Source organism: Cupressus sempervirens, chromosome 6 (genome assembly GCF_028749045.1).
Source record: "Cupressus sempervirens isolate cs-2001-9-10 chromosome 6, ASM2874904v1, whole genome shotgun sequence".
Classification (NCBI taxonomy): domain Eukaryota; kingdom Viridiplantae; phylum Streptophyta; class Pinopsida; order Cupressales; family Cupressaceae; genus Cupressus; species Cupressus sempervirens.
The window spans coordinates 506098831-506120831 of NC_143123.1; the positions used below are offsets into that span (position 1 = coordinate 506098831).

General features: G+C 34.1%; 1 pseudogene; it reads left to right on the forward strand.

The window, feature by feature from the left end:
- The first annotated feature begins 10584 nt into the window (after positions 1-10584).
- On the forward strand, positions 10585-19754 carry LOC149553243 (cytochrome P450 750A1 pseudogene; annotated as a pseudogene).
- Positions 19755-22001: the final 2247 nt, after the last annotated feature.

Sequence of the window (22001 nt, forward strand, 5' to 3'; positions counted from 1 at the left end):
AATTGGTATTCTTATAATTAATAATATGCATACTATTTTTTAGCATGAAATTATTGATCAATTGAATTGATTTTTTGATAAAAGCCACTTCCAAATCCTGATATTCTTGAAGAACCTGTGGATGTCACTAATGATAGCCACTCTCAAGATGAAGACCAGGACACATTTATGGATGAAAATACTTCACAAATAAATGAGGCTAGCATTAATGAATTTATCCAAGACTTCTACACATCTTTAGAAGAAGTTCTTGATTCTCCCATTTCTCAATTGGCTAGGAGACCTCTTTTCTCAAATGCAGATACTTCAATATTAGCGACACTTATGTTGTTGTTGAACTTGAAGGTTACACATGGATTGACAAACACATTCTTTACAGATTTATTAAGGTAGGATTTGATATTCCTATGAATTAATGCTATAGATGTCTTAAGATTTTCAAATATTGTGTATACTCATCTAATAAAATTTATTTGTTACCTTATGTAGGCTTTTGGCAAAAAAGATTCTTCCAAAGGACAATAAGTTGCCTCATTCACATAGAGAAGTATCTTCAATGATGAAAGACATTGGAATGAAGTACAATACATATGATGCATGTCCAAATGACCATATTTTATACTATGGAAAGAATGAAAATTTGCAAAAATACCCAGTGTGTCACACAGATAGGTATCATCAAGATCAAGTTTCCAAGAAGGTTCCTTATAAAGTACTAAGACACATTCCACTAAAGCCAAGGTTTGAAAGGATGTTCAAATGTAAGGACTTGGAAAAATATATCAACTATCATACACAAATGAGAAGCCAAGATGGTGTCATGCGTATGGCCACAGATAGTAAACATTGGAAGGAGATTGAAGAAAAATGGCCACATTTAAGAAATGAACCAAGGAATGCAAGAATTTCTTTAGCAATGGATGGTGTCAATCCTTTTTGAGATCTTAGAACAACATATTCTGTTTGGCCAGTTCTAATTATTGACAAAAATCTTCCTCCTTGGATGGCTATGAAAAAGGAACATGCAATGTTAACCCTTATCATACCAAGTACTATAACTTATAAGTTGAGTGTTTTCTTGAGGATTATATTAAAATATTTTAGTTCAATTAATTTATTATTATAAACTTTTTGTTTTCTTAGGGAAGTATCAAGTAAAAGATATGGATTTATACATGGAGCCCCTTATTGACGAGCTTCGTGAATTATGGGATGGTCTAAATATGCATGATGTATCAAGACCTATCAATGATAGAAACTTCATTTTTCATGCAATCCTTATCTAGACAATTCATGATGCCCCAGGGCTCTCTATTTTTTGCGGTAGTATATTATAAATTATATTTGTAAATTATTGGCTCAGTTTACTATTTACTAACTATGGTTTACATTTTTTTTAGGGTTGCAAACAAAGGGGAAGCATGGTTGTCCATCATGTGGGCCAAAGACTTGGTATAGGCAATCAAAGGATCTTAGTAAAACTATTTATGATGAGTATAGACAATTTCTATCACAAAATCATCGCTATCGAGTGCACGAGAAAATAAGTTCAATGGAAAAGAAGTGGAAATGAGGAAGCCAAGAAGGATGACCCTTGGTAGGTGGAAATCACTATATGACAAAAAAGAAGGGACATGGTTTCCACTAGGAAAGACTATCTATTTTCTACAAATTACTATTTTATGAGAACTTGTCGATAGCCCACCTATTTGATACTATGCACATTGGGAAAAATGTGGCAGAGTGTTTGTGGAAACATCTTAATGGAACCAACCTCGAAGCACGAATAAAGTTACGAAAGGATCTCCAAGTTGCCAATATTATGCCAAACATGTGGTTGCATGAAAATAACTCATTTGATGTCACTCCATGGATTTTTACATAAAAGGAGAAACAAAGAATCATTGATACAATGAAAAGAACAAGATTTCCTTCAGGTTTCGGTGCAACATTAAAGAACTTATTCACAAGAGATGGATTGGAGTTCTCAGGGCTAAAAAGACATGATTGGCACAACTAGATAAAGGTAACTTTGTAGAATGTTAAATTTATTTATAACATAACTAGAAATTTATTTATCTTAGTGATAGAATAAATTCAGACATAATTTAACTAGGCTTTTATAAATGTTCTTCTAGTATGTGTTGCCTGCAGCAATACCAAGCACCTTTGATCATGATGTCATGTTAACCATTTACAAACTATCCAAATATTTGAGGTATTTTGAAGCCATCCTATGCATACTCTCTCATGACTCTTATCCTTTAAAGTGTGATAATTGTAATATCTTAATATATGTTTGTACTATTATTTTTTAACTAATATAAGTCTTCCTTATAACACACTAAATAATATTTGTAGGTGGGTTTCATCTAAAGAGATACACCAAGATGAATTGAATTATTGGAAGAGGAATGTTCCACTTTTGATGTGTGATATTCAAATGTTCTTCCCTCTAAGTTTCTTCAATTCTCAAGAGCACTACCTTGTACACCTAGTAGAGGAGATTGAACTATGTGGTCCTATTCATATTTAGACAATGTTGCTTGTGGAGAGATATATGAAGGTTTGAAAACAATTTGTGAGGCAAAAGGCTCGACCTAAAGGGTCCATGGTTGAGGGGTACATGTAGTTTTTTAGACAATGGTTCATTTGAGTGAGTACTTACCTGAATTGCATCTTGAAGCACCACAATTATGGGATTATAAACAACCTCAATCATTTGATGGAGAAAAATTAGAGGGTCAAGGGATTTCAAAGAGGATACAAGGTACATGAAAATGTTGCAAGTAATTATTTTTATCTTATTTTTTATAATAAAATTTTAAATTATTATTAATACATTGAATAATTCTATTTTCCATCAGAAATGCTAAGGTGTGGGAGTCATTGCATTTGTATGTTGCATACAATTCCAACTTTATGTTGGAATGGATGGAGAAGTACACTAAACAAAAGAAATTAGAGGATGAAATTGCAAGGGCCAATATATATCATAGACATGGTCTAAATACTACTCGAGGACTTCCAGCAAGCCATAAAAGAAAATGGCCTGATAGATGCTCATGGCATTGGCTAAAGACCAATATTGAGCATGAAGCAACAAAGAGGAAGAATAGAGTGACACAACAACAAATGGATTTTGTTAAAGGGTCTAGAAATGGGGAGATGATACATTTATATTAACATATTTGAGTAATTTAGTAATTTTATTTTTAACTTTTATATTCTTCAATCTAACAAGTTACTATACACGTAAATTTAGGTAACATATTACAAAGGAATGTGGAATTTTGATCATCATTTTCGCATTAAAAAGGTTGATGACAAGAGACAAACTTATGATTGTGGAGTTTCAGCATCATTTGAGGTGGAATTTCGTTCACATGCAAATGATAGGCGACCAATCACAAGCACACTTCATTATTATGAAGTATTGGAGGATATCATAGAGCTTGATTTCATATCTTTCAAGAAAGTTCTTTTTCGTGTTGAGTGGTACAAGCTTATAAAAGTGGGTAAAGAAAAAGCTATCCTCTTGCACAATAATGGATTCCATATGATTAATACATCTAGGTTTGAAGCCATGTCTGAGCCTTATGTCTTGCCAAATCAATGTGACCAGATGTTTCTCATTCCAAATTTAGAACAACCTGGTTGGTCATTTGTGATCAATTATGATCCAAGAGGATGACGAGTAAAATTTGTTCAAGACGAAGAGAAATGTGATTTACTTGGAGATGCAGAAGAAGTTCCCCCTGAAGACATAGATGACCAGGATGGTGATGATGAAAACTGTATTGTCAATGATATTTATGACCAAGAGGAAGATCATGATGAGCCTATTGAATTATATGAAGGATATGAGCAACCACATGGGCATCAAGTCCATGAAGATGATGATTTTATTGATTTTCATTTACCTATAATTGAAGGTGAAGACTACGATGGAAACAATGGCATTAATTTATTTGTGGATTTAGGGCCCATCAATGATGGCCCCTTTATGTCATCAGATGAGGATATTTTATGTGAGAATGACATTGTTTGATCATCATATCCATATGAACATGGTTGTGAAGATTCAATGCAATATAATTAAATCTTTATAGCTTAATTATTATTATTTTCTAATATAGACCACATGTAATGGAAATCAAGTAATTTGAATGTTTTAAGTGGTTGATATGATGCAACATGTATCTGATTCTTGAATTCTCTACTTTTGGTGAGGTGGGTGGATTCCTTTTCCAATTGGATAAGTTGTTTCATTTTCTTACTTCTTTAAAAACTAACTTGAAAGACACTTTTGTCTTTTGAGACTTAGCACTATCAAAACCTTGGTACTTTATACAATTAACAAATAGGTGAGAGAAAGACCATATCATAAAGCTAAGAAATTTGGAAGTTGAACTTTTTTTTATAGAAACATAATGAAAAATATGTATGTTATTGTTCATGTGTTAGTGAATTTGAGTTATGGTACTAATATCACTTGCACATGTTCTCTAATCTATATTTTATTATTTTATGTCATTATGTTATTCTTTAAGAACGTTCCTATGGGTCCTCAAGATTCTACCATGGGGAATCCATTGATTGTAAATGCCCTGATTGAGATCTTAAGGAATGGGCAAGGGAAAAATGTTATTGAGATGGTGCATGAGGTGAATTTGAAAATTGTATTTAAATAAGTTCAATTATCTTATCATCTATACTATATTATATTAATTTATGTTTGTGGAATGCAGGCCATATCTAACACAACTCCACAAAGCACACAACTTGTAGGAATGAAAGATCCAACTATTTCATCCAATGCCCCCAATATTATGCAGAAGGTAACATTTTGATCTTATGGTTTTCTAGGTTTGATTTTCTTATTTCCTTGAGTACACCTCTTATAGTTTTTCCCTATAGGGTACTTCAAGAAGATGTGTCATGTCATCTACACCTACACCAAAAATACCTATCACAAGAGTGGCATCAAGCACAATACCTATTGGCACACCCTTTATGTCAAACATGGATTCTCCTAGTGTTCCTATTACAGAAGACGTCCATGCCCCTATGAGGAGTACATCTAATCCATCAAATATGGGTTCAATTAGAATTCTCCCACCAACACCTGAGCAAGTTACCTTGAGGAATGTTATAGAATCCCAATCAAGAATATTAAGGCTGCTACCAGATACCATTGAAGTTGTTGAAACTAGAAAAGAGAAATTGAGATATGTGAGAGGACATTACTGGGGAGTTGAGGGAGTGCTTCAGATGAACAGGTAAAGCTACCTAAAAATATTATCATATTATTGTTTAATACAATGGATTAGGTTTGACTTTAAAGTTTTAAAATTTTATATAGTGGATATGTTTTAATTTTGAATATTGAATTTATAACTACAAAATGATCATCTCACCAATTACTATTATAGTTTTATAACATAGTAACAAGAGGAATTAAGTATTGAAAACTATGATCCTGTTGTCTTGGCATAATAGTCATTACTTAACTTTGTTTTTTTTCTTCATAAGTACTTTCCTTGGGATTCCTTCCCAAACTTCATAGGCCTTTTTAATAAAACATATTCTTCTCAGCACAAATATTCATAAAAATAAAGTACATCCTTATTTAGTATATGTTGTAATGTTGACAAGTATAAAGAACAAAGAATTTTTAGCTTGTAATATATTGTGAGATATTCTATTACTAAAATCATTTGTGTATAATAATCCACAATCCAAACATAGAAGACAAGTTTTTATTGAAAATATTATACAACCTTCAATAGAGGATTCTTTTGAACTGTGTACAGTTCTAATACTAAATATTGTTTACCTTAACATCTCATATCCAAATGCCACCCTTCTTATGTTCTCAGTAAAAAGTATCTCTCATTGCTGATTATAATTTAGCCTAATACACTTATGCACATTTAGCTCCATATAAAAGTCCATTTCATCATCCTTAGTTATGAAGACCTTACAAGCCTCTTTTCCTTGCTTCTAGTTATTCATTATCTTATAGAACACACCAAGAAATATCATTCATTGTTATGTAGTTGTAATATTTTATCATTTTTATCTCTTTTCAGCACTATGTTGATCTTTTATTTATTTATTATGTGAAGCTCTTTAGCGCTTAGAGCCAAATGAAATTTTCAATAATTTCACAATCTCATTGTAAATACAGGAACTTAATGACAAAGTAACTAATGTACCTATAGGGGCATCTACCTCAACCCTTAAGATCACAAAAATATCCTTAGTGACTACAAAAGGAACGCAAGAAGTTACAATCTTGCTCACCTTAGAAGGAGAAGTCTTGAAGGATGAAATGGAGCTAAAGTTCTATCATTTCATTTTTCGTCATGCAGAAGAAATATTTGCTAATACCATTCAAGTGGATTGGAGGAAATAGTTGAACTCTAAGAAAGATCAACTATTTAAAGATGTCATACTAGCATTTGGAGATCTTGGATCTCATAAGGAATGCATTCTAGATATTGCACGAAAATATATTCACTCTAAAAGAGACAACTTAAGGTCAAAGTTGACAAAAGATTTGAAATACCCATGCCCAGCTTGGATCACAGACCAAGTGACATGGGATGAGCTTGTGAAAGATGCTAAATTTAAGAGAAAAATATGTAATAATCAAAATTATTTTCCATCTACACAAGGAGGAACTAAAAGACGCCTTCGAGATACAAAAAGGCAACTCAAGCTAGGGTGCCAAGCATTAGATCCCACAAATTAGGATTTCGTGGGTACAATAGTATTCATGGCGGCTTGGTAAGTGAACATTTACATGCATAGTATTTTTTATTTCTTAAAATGTAGTCATGAAAAACTTATGAATTAATTGTATCTCACAAGTCGTTATATCTTATGAATTATATTTTATTCATTCATGTAGGTGCACCAATTCCTAAAAGAAGCGTCTAATGAGGATTTAAAATATGCCTTACTACATGGTTTCCAAGGCCTTAGAAAGCATATGCTAGATAGAGGAGAGAAATTAGTCATTGGTCATGAATCTAAGGTAAGTTTATTAGGATCTTTACGGTTTATGCAAAAATCTTATTATAGGTATTATATTTTTTAATAAGTTAATCTATGTTGTGTATAGGAAGCCCAAGAATCAAACTTGTCAAGTACTGAAAATGAAGAGAACTGAGAGGAAAATAATGAATTATTTGGTGCACACAATGATTCAATTATCATTGTTGAACCTCAACAAGAAACCATCCTTGAATTTCAGCAGTTGAGAAAGAAGAACAACAAGGAGGGTGCTCAAAGTGATGAGCAATCAACACCCTTGATTCAACTAGTGCCACGGAGAAAGAGGACACAAAGGAATAGAATTCATAGAAAAAAATGAACAAAAGAAATATTTTCATTCAAATCGTATTTAATTTTCATTTCTATTATAAACCTACTTCATGTATCATCATGTACTTGTTCAATGATACATCATAGTTGTGTTGTTTGATGCATGTGGATTCTAAATATGATTTCAGTTTTGAGATATATTATGTCCTCTATATTATCATAATATTATAAATAAATACTAAATCAGGTGAACAAAATAGTGTATGTTTTGGATTTATTGTCTTGTTGGAATCAGTAGTTGAAACAATGATTCCATCCTTTTCTACTTTTTTTAACTTCATAGATTCTGGTTTTTAGTGGTTGAAAACCCCAGTGCAAACCTCATTCCACCAATCTCTTGCAATATTATCTATTTTTGAATGCATAGATGTGTGTCTAATGACTGAAAGTTCTATAAGTTTCAGTTGTGTGAGGATCTTATAAATGCTAATATAGTCCAGACTAGTTTAAAAATGAGTAGTAGAAGTGTAAAGAGTGTAATTTTTTTTAACAATTACAAGTAGATGGTACATTTGCATGCAGATTTGACGAATGAAAACCATTTATTTACAGGTTATGACTTTGTATCCATTCAAATATGTTAGAATTTTGTATCATGGTATAGAGTTTTTTGTTGTAATTTTTTACAGATTATGACTCTATGCCCATTCAAACAAGAAGCATAGGTATTCATGTGCATGATATCTACTATTGCCCATGTCATGGTGTCAGGTATTATCATTTCCATGATTTACAATCAAGAATGAAAAGTGAAAACCCTTGATTTCTATTGCTGAGTTGGGGGTGAAAACCCCTGATTCAGGCATATTTGAAAGCACTTTCAAAGTAGACATTCCTGATCATGAGATCATTGTAGTTTGAGGAAGATAGAATAGTAGAATTAAAAATAACATTTTTTATTTTTCAAAATGAATTGATCTAAACTACTATTTTTCGTAAAAAGCACTCAACAAGTATTTCTCAATCATTATATATCTCATAACATGATTAGTAAGCTATATACAACATACAAATACTATTCCATGACTCAAATAGAGCGCTTCATTTCAACCTATTGATTATAAGATATTGATTATCAAAAAGACTAGCTGAAGCATTGGTTGTTTATAACTATCACACCAAATCACTATTTGCTAGTAAAAATTAATGCAGATTGTCGATTTGTTATACCAAGATAACTAGAATGTAGCTGCTACAAGACCCACTATGACTTTATACTGTTGAAATCGTTCAATTTCCATTGAATTCATCTGTAAAGTAATCTTACCTATTGCTGGTATCAAAATGAACTCATGGTCATGCTAAGAGTTGGAACCTCAAGGGTTTGCATCTTGAGAATGCACAGTGTGGTAAGACTGCTGGATGTGATGATGTTTTTAAAGAAATCTGTACCACTACCTTCTATTATCTTGCTAATCTGTACCAATACATTCTATTAGGTTGCAAATGTTTTAAGGAATCTAGTGCTTAATGATCTCTATTATTTAGTGAAAAAAGTTTAGAAAAACTTACTATGGTTATTAAGATACTCTTATCGCATGTTATATTGGTAGTAAAACATCTACAACAATCCATGGACCCATTTTGCTATGCATATAAGAAAGAGGAAATTTGTGGAAGGTAAGCTTGCATATTCTTATATTTTATACTTTATGAAAAGATCATGAATATAAAAATAGTTTTTTGTTGAAATTATAAATTGGCTTGGTAATATAATGATGCAACTTTGTCTCTGGTAAAATATAGATTGCTATCAATTTTATTCAAGCTAGATTTAAATCATGACTAAGAGTGTGTATGATCGATGCATAGTTCATTTTAAACGATCTCTATTATTCATAGTATTCTATATAAGTTATTTCTGTATTAATGAGTTATATGGGAAACATCATTTGATTAGTTAAATTAGATTCTTACAGTTGTTTTCTATCTTTCAGGATATAGGAAAGGATGAATAATACAAAATGTTTGATGTTCGACTAGATACTTTCTATCTTCAAACTACAAGAATAATATAAGATGTCTCTTTCTTAGTTGAAAGAACTTGCTGGAAAATTGCATCTACAAGTTCTCATTCTAGATATGCCATGCTGAAAACAATACAGCTTTAACATGTTCAAAATGAAACATTTCTATCTAGTTTTTTCCATAGATACATGTAAAATCAAGTAGCTGATCATGTGCTGGAGTGGAAATGTATAATATGGAGGAAATAATGGTCATAGCATTTCTATTATATGCTTTTTTGGTTGTGGAGAAACTCCCACATCATTCTGTAAGATACAAACATTGAAGATAATTAAATCAATATACATTTTTTTGTGAAGTTTGCTTGTCAATATCATTTCATGGTTATGCCATTTTCATTGTACATTTTATGGGTTGTGGAGGAATTGAGCAATCATTTTATAAGATACAAACTTTGAAAATAATTAAAATTAATATAATAGTTATGAGAAAGTTAGTTTGGAATGCTGAGAAATAAAACATTGTATTATTTCTATTTGAAAACATTGATAGTTGAAAATCACATTTAAAATTTTTTTTAAATTTTTATTTTTTTTTACTATATTTTTTCATATTGTCTTTATAGAGACAATAGTTGAGTTTTAAGCATATATCATCTTTTGAGAGACAATAGTTAGATTTAAGAAGTATTGTCTCTAAAGAGACAAGAAAAAATGTCTTATAGAGACAAAAATATTCATTTTTCATATTGTCTTTACAAGACAATCTATTGAGACACTAGTCTCGGAACAATTTTTGAGATAATATGCAACTTTTTTCTTGTCTTGAACTAAGACAATTCATACAAAAATTATCTTGAAATTTGTCTTAAATGCCCCCTTTATGTAATAGAGAAATTACGAACTTTTAAAGAGTAAACTCTTAAAGTTACTCTTTGTCATTAGACAATTAAAAATTAATAAAGTATATTTTAACTTAAAAGGTATGTTAACAACAAAAGCAAATTTTTGTCTTCAATTAACGTCGTAAATCCATGTATTGTGTAGTAGTGAGCTTGGGCTCCGTCCCCACCATTGCCATCTCTTCTCCTGCCATGGCAAAAGAATTCCTCAAAACACACAATTGGCCTTCGCAACCAGGCCCAGCTGTTCCACGGGGAAGTACATATGCTATGGCCATAAAGACGTGGCGTATTCCTTCTATGGAGCGTACTGGAGGCGCATGAGAAAGCCGTTGACGGTGGAGCTGCTCACGGTGAAGAGAATCCAGTCTTTCAGATTCGTGAGGGAGGAAGAAGTTTCGGCCATGATCGACTGCATCTGGGAAGAAAGCGGGAAAGGAGAACAGTGCGTAGATCTGAAGAAGTTTGTCTCGTCCGTGAATCGAAATATTACCCGCAGAATGTTTGCCACCAGGATTTGTTCCTATGAAGAATTGAGCGGACGGGGTCGCTTCAAAGAAATGGTTGACGAGATGTTCGCTGTGGCCGGTGCATTCTGCGTTGGTGATGTCATTCCTTCTCTCGACTGCCTCGACTTGCAAGGAATCTGTGGTCGCATGAAGGCCACTCACAAAATATACGATGAATTTGCTGAGAAAGTGATCGACAAGCACATTCATCGTAGATCGGCCGAAGGGAAACCGAAGGAAGACCGTGTTAAAGATTTGGTAGACGTGATCCTCGACATGACACAGACAGATGGCCAAACAATCTCACGCGTCAACATGAAAGCAATTATCTTGGTAAGTTCATAAATTTCATGGATCTGTTTATTAATCCCAACTCTGTTTATGTCATGTCTATGTAAACTTGAAGGAAAGGCAAACTGTCCAGGATATGTTAGTGAAAGGATTTAAACAGAGAAATTAAATGTCGCAATAAGAACAAATACGCAACACCAGATTTATACCGGTTCACCACAATAGTGGCTACGTCCAGACTGTAGAGTATTGAATTAATATGAAAAAGTTCGATTACAAATGAGCAGGAGCAGCATATAAAAGGGCTCCAATAATATTACAAATGAAGAGTCTTTGGAAACCAAGAGACTCGATTATTGGAGGGAACAATGACTTGACTGTTGGCCTTCACAATATCAACAAACTCCCACTTGAAGGACAACCAATGCTGCAACTGATCACCCAATAGCCTGCTCAAAGAATGATCTATCTTTTCTTCACAAGCCCAAGAAAAGTTCTAGCACATTCAAACTTCTCTTTGGCAACAACCTTCGTGAATATATCAGCCGGATTGATCTTGGTATCAATCTTGACAACATTCAGCTTGCCTTCTTCGACTACATGACGAACAAAGTGAGCATGTGCATCAACATGCTTGGAGCGACGTTGTGATGACTGATTATGTGCCATGAAGATCGCACTATGGTTGTCACAAAATAGATTATATTCATTTTGATGAACATTCAATTCACCAAGTAACCGCTGAAGCCAAATCATTTCCCTTGCACCTTCGAAAAGAGCTAAGTATTTAGCTTCAGCTGAAGAAAGAGCAATGCAATGTTGCAACCATGAAGCCCAACTGATCGCAGCTCCAACAAATGTGAAGGTTTAACTAGTGGTAGACCTTCGTTTATCCAAGTCTCCGACAAGATTAGAATCAGTGTAACCTTGTAGCTAAACTTTGTTTCTACCAAAACATAAAACATAATCTGAAGTACCTTTTAGATACCTTAGTATCCATTTGATGGCTTCCCAATGAGCTTTGCCGGGATTGCTCATGAACCTGCTCACAACTCCCACCACATGAGCAATGTCGGGGCGAGTAGAAACCATAGCATACATAATGCTACTAATTGAGAAAATATAAGATAGCTCTGATACCTATTTGATGAAACACACAATAGATCTAATGCCAATCTGAAGGATGGGCAGAGGACAAAAAATAAGAAAGACTTAGAACAACACAGAACAACAAGGTGTTGCTGCACAACAAAATATATTATATTTTCTTCTTTGTTATGTCCATAACAATTACATTACCTGTTGCCTCTATTTATAGAGGTCTTAAATTATTTTTGGAAACATCTACATTAGCCGACATAGGAGAAATAAACTTTTCTAGAACAATCTATGACTTCTAGAACTTTACCTAATCCTATACGACTTTCAGAACTTTACCTAACCCTATCCGATAATCCTCTTGGAATTTCTAGAATCCTCTATTATTCATTTACAATTCATTTGAGTTGAAATTAAACATTCCAACTCTCCCCCTTAATTTCAACCTCAAATGTTATTACATACACATGCCAAAATGCTTTCTTTTGTCGAATGCCAAAATGCCATTTTCCAATAATAATGCCTTTGTTAATGCATGCCTGTCACTTGTCTCATCTGCTACAAATGCTGAAAATCCTTTTTTCCTTCTTTGATGCCATGCTGAAAACTTTTTTATGCTTTGATGCCATGCTAAAAACCTATTTCTTCTTTGATGACTTGCTCTAATCCATTTCCAAATGCTATTGTATTTCTTCTTACTTTTAAACATTTATACTTAAATAAAATTTTGATCACACCTGTAATATTCTGCCAACTTGATCCATAGCTCCATCTACAATTCATTTTGATACAACCTGTCATAGAATCACTTTTACAATCTCTATTCCAACACATCTTTTCACTATGACTCTTTAAGCCACAAATATTACATGGATGTAGATCCAAACATTTGTCTTTTGTGTGTCCTTTCCTGTTACAATGTGAACATTGAAAAATATTTATGCCTTCAACTGATTCTCTTAAACTTTTATTCATCTTTCCACTACCTGCATCATATCCAAGACCTGCATATTTTGGCCTGACTGTAGTCTCAATTGGATTCCTTATTCCCTGTTCATCCTTTCCTAGACCTTTACCTTTGAAACCCATTCTTTCTATAATCTTTAAGCCAATACTATTATTATCATAACAAACAAGATCTGCAAACTTCTTCTCATCATGAACACTTTCAGCTTTAGAAAAATCACAGTTCTGAATCCCATAATCACTTAAATCATTTGTGTCACAAGATACTTTCAGACAAAGATGGATTAAACTTTAAATTTCTACTATCTTGTTTTAGATTAAACAATTCAATCTTCAGCATACTATTTTCCTCTTCCATTTTCTTCACCTTTTCTTCTAAAGCTTTGTTCTTTTTTTCAACATCATAAAACATTTTTAACTATTCTTCTAAATCTTTATTTCTAATCTTAATATCGTCAAACAACTTTATTTCTTGTTCTAGTTCTTCATTTGCATTTTTATATAAACACTCATCTGATTTAGAAAATTATGCCTTTCTACACTTAGTTCATTTCTTAGGTTTGTCAATTCTCCTTGCAAAACATCATTTTCACACAATAATTTTACATTTTCTTTCTTCACCTTCATTAATTCTTCTTCTAAATTAGTTGTCTTCTCTTTTTGAACTCTACTACCTTTTCCCATTGAAACACAAGAATTTAACACACTTTGTTCTTCTTTCCTTTTAATAGCAATAGAGGAATTTCTCAACTGAAATTAAATAAAAATTTGTACCATACCTATTTACCAAATACTTTCTCTTCCTTAAATCTGCAGCTTTGCTCTCATTTTCCCTTTACCCACAATGACATTTGCTCATAAAACAATGCCCAGATTTTCTATTGCTCAACACTTCCTCTTTTCAAAACAATTGTCTTTTTTTTTATTACACAAATCAATTCTCCTCCATATTTCAGCAACACCAAAACATTGATTCCTCTTTAATCAACAATTTGTCCACCTGGCTCTTTTATCACAATCTGAAATTCTATACAACCTTCTATCCAACCAGGCTCTAATACTAATCTGATGGATAGGCAGAGGACAAAAAATAACACAGACATAGAACAACACAGAACAACAAGGTGTTGTCACACAACAAAATATATTATATTTCCTTCTCTATTATGTCCATAAAAATTACATTACCTGTTGCCTCTATTTATAGAGGCCTTAAATTATTTTTGGAAACATCTACAATAGCCGACATAGGAGAAATAAACTTTTCTAGAACAATCTACGACTTCCAAAACTTTACCTAACCCTATACAACTTCTAGAACTTTACCTAACCCTATTCGATAATCCTCTTGGAATTTATAGAATCCTCTATTATTTATTTACAATTCATTTGAGTTGAAATTACACATTCCAACACCAATGGCTGATTTGTAAGGAGTTTTCTCCATAAATTCTTTTTCTTCTTGTGTTTTAGGACATAATTTAGAACTTAATCGAAAGTAACTAGCAAGAGTAATAGGAGTTGCTTTTGCATCAGCCACGCTTACATTTCCTTCTATTCACTCACTCTCTATCAAAATATTATCTTTTTTCCCTTATCAATTATCCTCTATGTCCCTTCAATCTCTTCCTCTTTCAACTTTAACTCCTATTCATGGAGTTTGCAGTGGTTGCCATCCATGGTGCTTTACCAAATAGCTCAAGTCCACCCTCCAATGCTGCTTCCTTGTGCCTCACCCAGGAGTTCTTTCTTGCCTCTCACCCTAGGTCTTTTGGCAAACCTCAAACCACCCATCTCACCCAATAGTGGATTCTGGAAGATGCCTCACCTTCTTTGTGCCTTGCACCTTCTACCTAGCCTCATCCCTATTGGAGAATGGTCATGACAGACCTCTCATGTCTTCCCAGACAAAAACTAACACCAACCTGGAGCTTGATGGAAAAGCACCTGCAACCATGAAGCTTACCAACAAGAATCAACATACCTAACATTGCCTGGTGTAGATTTTCTTCCATCTACATGCTCAAAATCTTCTGAGCTCTGATACCACTGTCTTGGGGCTTCTTTCAGGCCATACAAGCTCCGATTTAATCTTCAATAAAGATGTTCATGTCCCTTCTTTACAAACCCTTGAGGCTTCTCCATGTAAAGTTCTTCTTCTACATCACCATGTAGGAATGTGGTTTTCACATCAAGCTGTTCTAACTCAAGATCTCACACTACTGCTAATCCCAAAACAGTTCGGATAGTTGTCATCTTGACAACCGGTGAGAAGATTTCATTGAAATCTATCCCTTTTTCTTGATCAAATCCCTTTACCACCAATCTAGCTTTGAAGCGTTTATTGCCTTCCGCTTCATCTTTCACACGATATATCCACTTGTTCCTAAGTGGTCTTTGATTAGGTGGAAGAGAGACCAAATCCCAGGTTTGATTTTTGAGTAAAGAATCCATTTCTTCACGCATCGTTGTTTGCCATTTATCACTGTTGACATCTTTGAGAGTTGCTTTGTATGTAGATGGTTCTAAAAATTCTAAAACTAGAATTGAAGGCTGTACTTCTTCAGTGTACAATAATTCATAATCTGAGAGTATAGCCAAAATTCTCCTTTCTCTAGTGGATCTTCTCATTTGGGGCTCTTTGTTCTCTGGTTGAATCAATTCAAATGGAGAACCAATTACACTAGTTCGTTGGTTTAAATTTTGAATGCCCTCTCTACTGTTGGAGAATAGATTATTATCAGTTTTATTCACATGACTTTGGCCAATGATGGAATTTTGATTTGTGGGCTCTGAACTTCCTTTAACATCCCTATTAGACATCCCAGTCTCACCAGTAAAATCCCTTGAAAAATTGTGCATATTTTGTGTCTTGAGCAATCTCAGATTGTCATGGGAGCAAGTGTTACTAATGTCTGTTGACTGTTGGTTCAAAGGCTTAGTGTTAGTTGTTTGCAATCCATTGTGTTGAGTGTGCACATCATTGAGGGGAGTTTGAACATGTTGAACCTATTCATCAGAGATTGTAATGCCAGCAGGTGATTGCAGGTCTTTACCGCTATTTTGAAGTGTGGAATTATAATTGCCCTACGTTAGAGCTTGGTTTTTATTTGCCCCTTGCGGATTATGTGCAAGCTGCAAATTAGTTGGACCCTGCAAATTGCATGGCATATTACCTACACTTTAAAACTGTCCTCATGTATTGCCAAGGATGTGGCCTGTGTTCCCACCATAGCCTATGCTCCCACCGTGTATTACCAAGGGTGACACATGTTCACCGTAATTACCCTACGGATCAGTTTGTATACCATGTGAAATGGCTCTAATGCATGCGCAATGTTATTATGTGGATCTAATTGCCTAGCCTACATCGGTGGATGAGCATTAAAATTGGACATATAGTCCCTCCCAACGCTATACTACGGGTTTTTAGTGTTGCCCACACTATGTTGTGCATCCCATTCATTGTTTGGGTGCATTTCTTTAGAAGTTACAAAAGACCGTAGGTATGAAGGGTCATCCCTTGACTGATAGCCCAACGTAGTAAAAGGATCCCTTGAACTTTGGTTTGAAAAACATTCACAGACTTGATCATGATGGAGAGACAAATTCCTGTCATGAGAAGAGATATCAAAAAACTCTTGTGAAAAGCTATCATCATGTCCTGTATTCCAAGGAGTGGAAGAAGATGATAAATTTGGAAATAGTACAGAGGTGGGACTATATGAGATAGTGTTAGGAACTGTTTGTGGATTCAATCCAACATTCCTTTGTGCAGCGATTGGCACAAATTCTTTTTCAAACATTTCCTAAGAATGTAATGCTGGAAATGTTTTCTCATTGAAAACAGCATCTCTGCTTCTAATAATTTTCTTATCAATTAAACTCCAAAGCCTGAAGCCAAATTTATCCTCTCCATATCCAATGAATATGCAAGGCTCAGATTTAGGATCCAGCTTGCTTCTCTTTTCTTTGGGCACATGTGCGAAAGCTTGACAACAAAAAACTTTAAGATGAGAGTAAGAAATTCTTCTACCTTGCCATTCCTCTTTTGGAATTCCAAAGTTCAACCTTGAAGAAGGACTTCGATTAATGAGATATACAGCTCTGTTACATGCCTCAGCCCAAAATTCTTTGCCCAATCCTGCATTAGAAAGCATACACCGAGCTTTCTCCATTATTGTCCTATTGAGTCTTTCCCCTGCCCTATTTTCTTGAGGGGTGTAGGGTACATATTTCACCTTATGAATACCATTATCTACACAATAATTGTCAAACTCTAGCGAACAAAACTCACCTCCATTATCCATTTTTAAACATTTGATCTTATGGGCACTTTGGTTTTTAACAAGAGCTTTGAAAACTTTAAACTTAGAAAAAACTTCAAATTTATTTGCCATCATGTATATCCATACTTTCCTAGTACAGTCATCAAGGAAAGTAACAAAAAATTTTGAACCTCCTAAAGAGTTTACCTCAACCAGACCAAAGACATCCGAGTGTACAACTTCAAATGGTTTCTCCTTGAGATTATGTCCATCTTTCAAGAAGCTGACCCACTTTTTTTTTCCGTAAAGAAAATGTTCACAAAATTCCAAATTTGCTGATTGGAGACCCGATAGTTGATCCCTTTTGAGCATTATCTCAAGGCCCTTTTTTCTCATGTGGCCTAATCTTTGATGCCAAAGTGTTGCATCGCTACCCATGACTATCATAGCAGCCCCTATTTTAGTAGGCTTCTCAAGAAGATAAAGATTACCATCTTTGTTTCCCTTGGCAATTATTCTTGAACCCTTGGTAACTTTCCAAGTATCCAAATATAAGAATGGATAATATCCTTGTGCAAAGAGCTGACTGACCGAAATTAGATTTTGCTTTAATTTGGGAACATGGCAAACATCTTTTAACAACCATTTCCCTCCATCTTCTAGCTGTAACAAAATGTCACCTTTGCCAACTATTTCACAGGATTTTTTGTCTCCAAAAAATACCTCTCCAAGTTGACCTTCATGGTAGTTTGTGAAACAATCCATACATGAAGTAGCATGGAAAGAAGCTCCGAAATCTATCACCCAAGAATATGATTTTGTGTCACTTGTAGAAAGAACTAGAGCACTTTCATCTTTCTCATAGGCTATATTTGCTTCCATGTTTCTCACATTTTCTTGTGCTTTCTTGTAAGCCCAATAATTTCTCTTTGTGTGGCCAGGCTTACCACAAAACCAGCATTCTTCATTCCTACCTCTTGACCTTGAACGATTGGGTGACTTTGATCTTCGTTGATTGTAATTATTATTTCCTCTGTGATGGCTTCTTCCTCTTCTCTCAGTGCTAACCATAGTGAGAGCATCACCGAATGAGGAGTCTTTGTTACTTCTTCTCATGTCTTCACTTAATAAAGTGGCAACAACTTCATCGTAGGTCAGCTTTGGCTTCATAGAGTTTGAAGTACTTACAGCTATAACTATGGAATCCCAACTATCAGGTAAAGAACATAACAAGATGATTACTTTGGATTCATCATCTTGAGTCATACCAACTGAGCTTGCTTGACATAATAGGGTGTTCAAATCATTTATATGATTTGACATTGCAGTCCCTTCCTTCATTTTCAGTTTGTAGAGTTTCTTCATAATGAAAATTTTCTTTGCAGCAGACGCCATTTGATACATATTCTGAAGTTTTTCCCAAACCTCTTTCGTTGACTTCTCATTTGAGACATTGAACAAGATGTTTTTCACTAGCGAGAGAAAAATGGATGCCATCGCCTTCTCATCCATCTTTTCCCAATCTTCATCAATCGTTGTAGATGGTTTCCTAGACTTTCCTTCAATTGTGAGAGCCAAGTCTTGCTTAACTAGCAAGGAGCGCATCTGCACTTTCCACAGGCTATAATTCTTGCTTGTAAATTTCTCTATTTTCAAATCCTCCATCTTTCCAGAAAATTCAACACCGATTTCCCAATCTACACACCTCGTTTCTCTGATACCAATTGAAAGGATTTAAATAGAGAAATTAAATGTCACAATAAGAAGAAATACGCAACACCATATTTATCCTAGTTCACCACAATAGTGGCTATGTCCAGACTGCAAAGTATTGAATTAATATGAAAAAGTTTGATTACAAATGAGCAGGAGCAGCATATAAAAGGGCTCCAATAATATTACAAATGAAGAGTCTTTGGAAACCAAGAGACTCGATTATTGGAGGGAACAATGATTTGACTGTTAGCCTTCACAATATCAACAGTTAGCTGCGGGAATCAAAACATCGTCAACAACAGTAGAATGATGACTGAACTGCTGAGGAATCTCTCAACTCTGGCACAAGTGCAGAAAGAGATCAAATCTACAATTGGCAGGGACTGTAAGGTGAAGGAGAGTGACATCATGGGATTCGACTACTTGCCATGCATGGTGAAGGAAACATTTCGACTTCACCCATTGTTTCCTCTGCTCATTCCACACGATTTGATTGAAGGGTGCAGCGTGGGAGGTTATTTCATTTCACCAAAGACATGGCTGTTTGTGAATGTGTGGGCCATGGGAAGGGATGAAGACGTTTGGGAAGACGCTAATCAGTTCAAGCTAGAGCTTCAAAGATGTGAAAGGCCAGGACTTTGATCTGCTTCCATTCGGAACAGGAAGAAGAGGATGCCCTAGAATTTTCATGGGAGTTTCTATCTTTGAGTTGGCACTCGCTCAACTCATTCATTGCTTTGAATGGAGTGCAAAAGGAGAGTAGGATGTGGTGGAAGAGTTTGGATTGATTGTTCCCAGGAAAACTCCACTGCTTGTTTTCCCTTCGTGGAGGCTCACAATTGAACATCCTATTTAGGAGAGTGATTTGGATGGCCGCCCTTAAATGTCGCGTGGTGGAAAAATTAAGTTTGGAAAAATATCACCTTTAGTAAAAGAAAAAAGTTAAGCTTTTGCGGTGTTTGAGTCATCCTATCTGTGATAGGTGTATTCATAATTATTTTTATAGAATATTAATTTTATTAGCTAATTAGAATAGTTTTTTTATTACTTTGATTTTATAATTATTTATTTAGTTTTCCTCCCAAATTTATCAATTATTTTGAATTTATCTATTATTTAAATACATTTTCAAATAATAAGTGTTTGTGTGTGTGTGAAAAAATATTTAGACCCTTCTCTTGTACCTAAAGTTGTTTAGAAAAAAATAAAAATGTGTGGGCTCTTTTCTAGAACCTTTCCAACATTGTATACTCCATAATCCATAATCACTTCTAAAACCTTCTTCTACAATGTCTTAAATGAAGAAACAACATAGAACACCCATTTATCCTTAACTAATTCTCCATCATCCTCTTTCAGAAACATTTTGGCAGCAACATGTTAGAAATTTTCTTTATTACGATAAAAAATGCATACCTTTAGTACTTAATGCCCATAAGGTTCACCATAACCACAATGTTTAGCGTTAATTTTCTTTATATCATCATAAACATCCTAATTCCTATCCTTTGATGAAATTTCTAGTTATTTCCAACTTCAAATCTTTCATTCTATCCATAAACGGTATAATACCACCATTATCCTATTTTTCCAAGACCTTGGCTTCCTTTCTCCGCATCACCCAAAAATCCTTGACCATTCCTAACATTATCTAGAAATTATTCCAATTCTATATAATTCACACCCAAGTTTCCTTGGAAAAAGGAAAATTTGAATAAAAATATGGTCAATCAATTTTATTCCATTTCACAAAGAAAGAACCTATTAGGAAAAGACATAAATTTCTTACTTAAGTTATCTAGCATAAGGATTTTTTCTAAAGAGCCAACCACTGAAATATATTGATTTTGGGTATAACATATTTGTTCCACACCATCACCTAAATAGGAGGGTGGAATATGAACCTAGAGTGCAGATCCACCATTGATAATACAAAAATCTTGTAATTAGAGTTATCATCCCAAATAATATGATCTTCCATCAAACTTCTAATAACCAAAGAATTAAGTGCCACCTTCACTTGGTAAAAAGAATAAATCAAAGCAAGATCAATCCAATTATTGATCCTTGAGTAATTACAAACCTCTGAACCAAAAACATAGATGCACCTTTCCTTAATGAAGAAAATGCTTCATAAAAAGAGATTGAATTCTCCATTACCAAGTTTCGATCTAACTTTTAAATTGGCAATCTAATTCACCAGTTTAATGCCATTCTAGAAATTTAACCCTTTCACAAAAGCATTTGAATTCAAAAAGTTCTCTAAACTTGAGAAAACAAAAAGATATATTCTCTTGATGATTTTATTCAAATCTTTATTATCATAAAAAACTTTCCATAATATAGATTTGGATGATTGGATGCCTTTTCAAATGATTGTCATAATGCAGATTTGGATAATACATTTGAGGAGGTTTCTCTTGGATATGCCTCTTCACCTTCTTTGGAGATCAGATTTCCCAACTCTTCAACTTCACTTGGATTGTCACATCTCATATGTCACCTTAATGGTGTGATTGAATGTTTGATCTTAGAGACACCTGTTTAGTCTTTAGAGATGCATGCATGGAGACCTTCTTCCTTATTCTTTCATTTGCCCATGTAATGGCTTCTTCATCGTTTGAAATACTTATCTCATCCTAAGGAGAGATATTTTTCTTGTAGCCATTGGATTATCTTTTTTTTTTCAAGTACTCTCGGTATGCATTGGAGCTTCTTCATTATGGGGAGATACCATGTCTCCTTATTTCCTTCCTATGGGGGAATCATTGTTCACATATACATGATAAATGATGTTCTTGGGGGGTCTTGAGTACTCCATCCATCCATGCATCTTGTTTTCATCTCTCATTTTGGAGGAGGGTTTTTCTCTTCAGGTTTTCTCTCTTT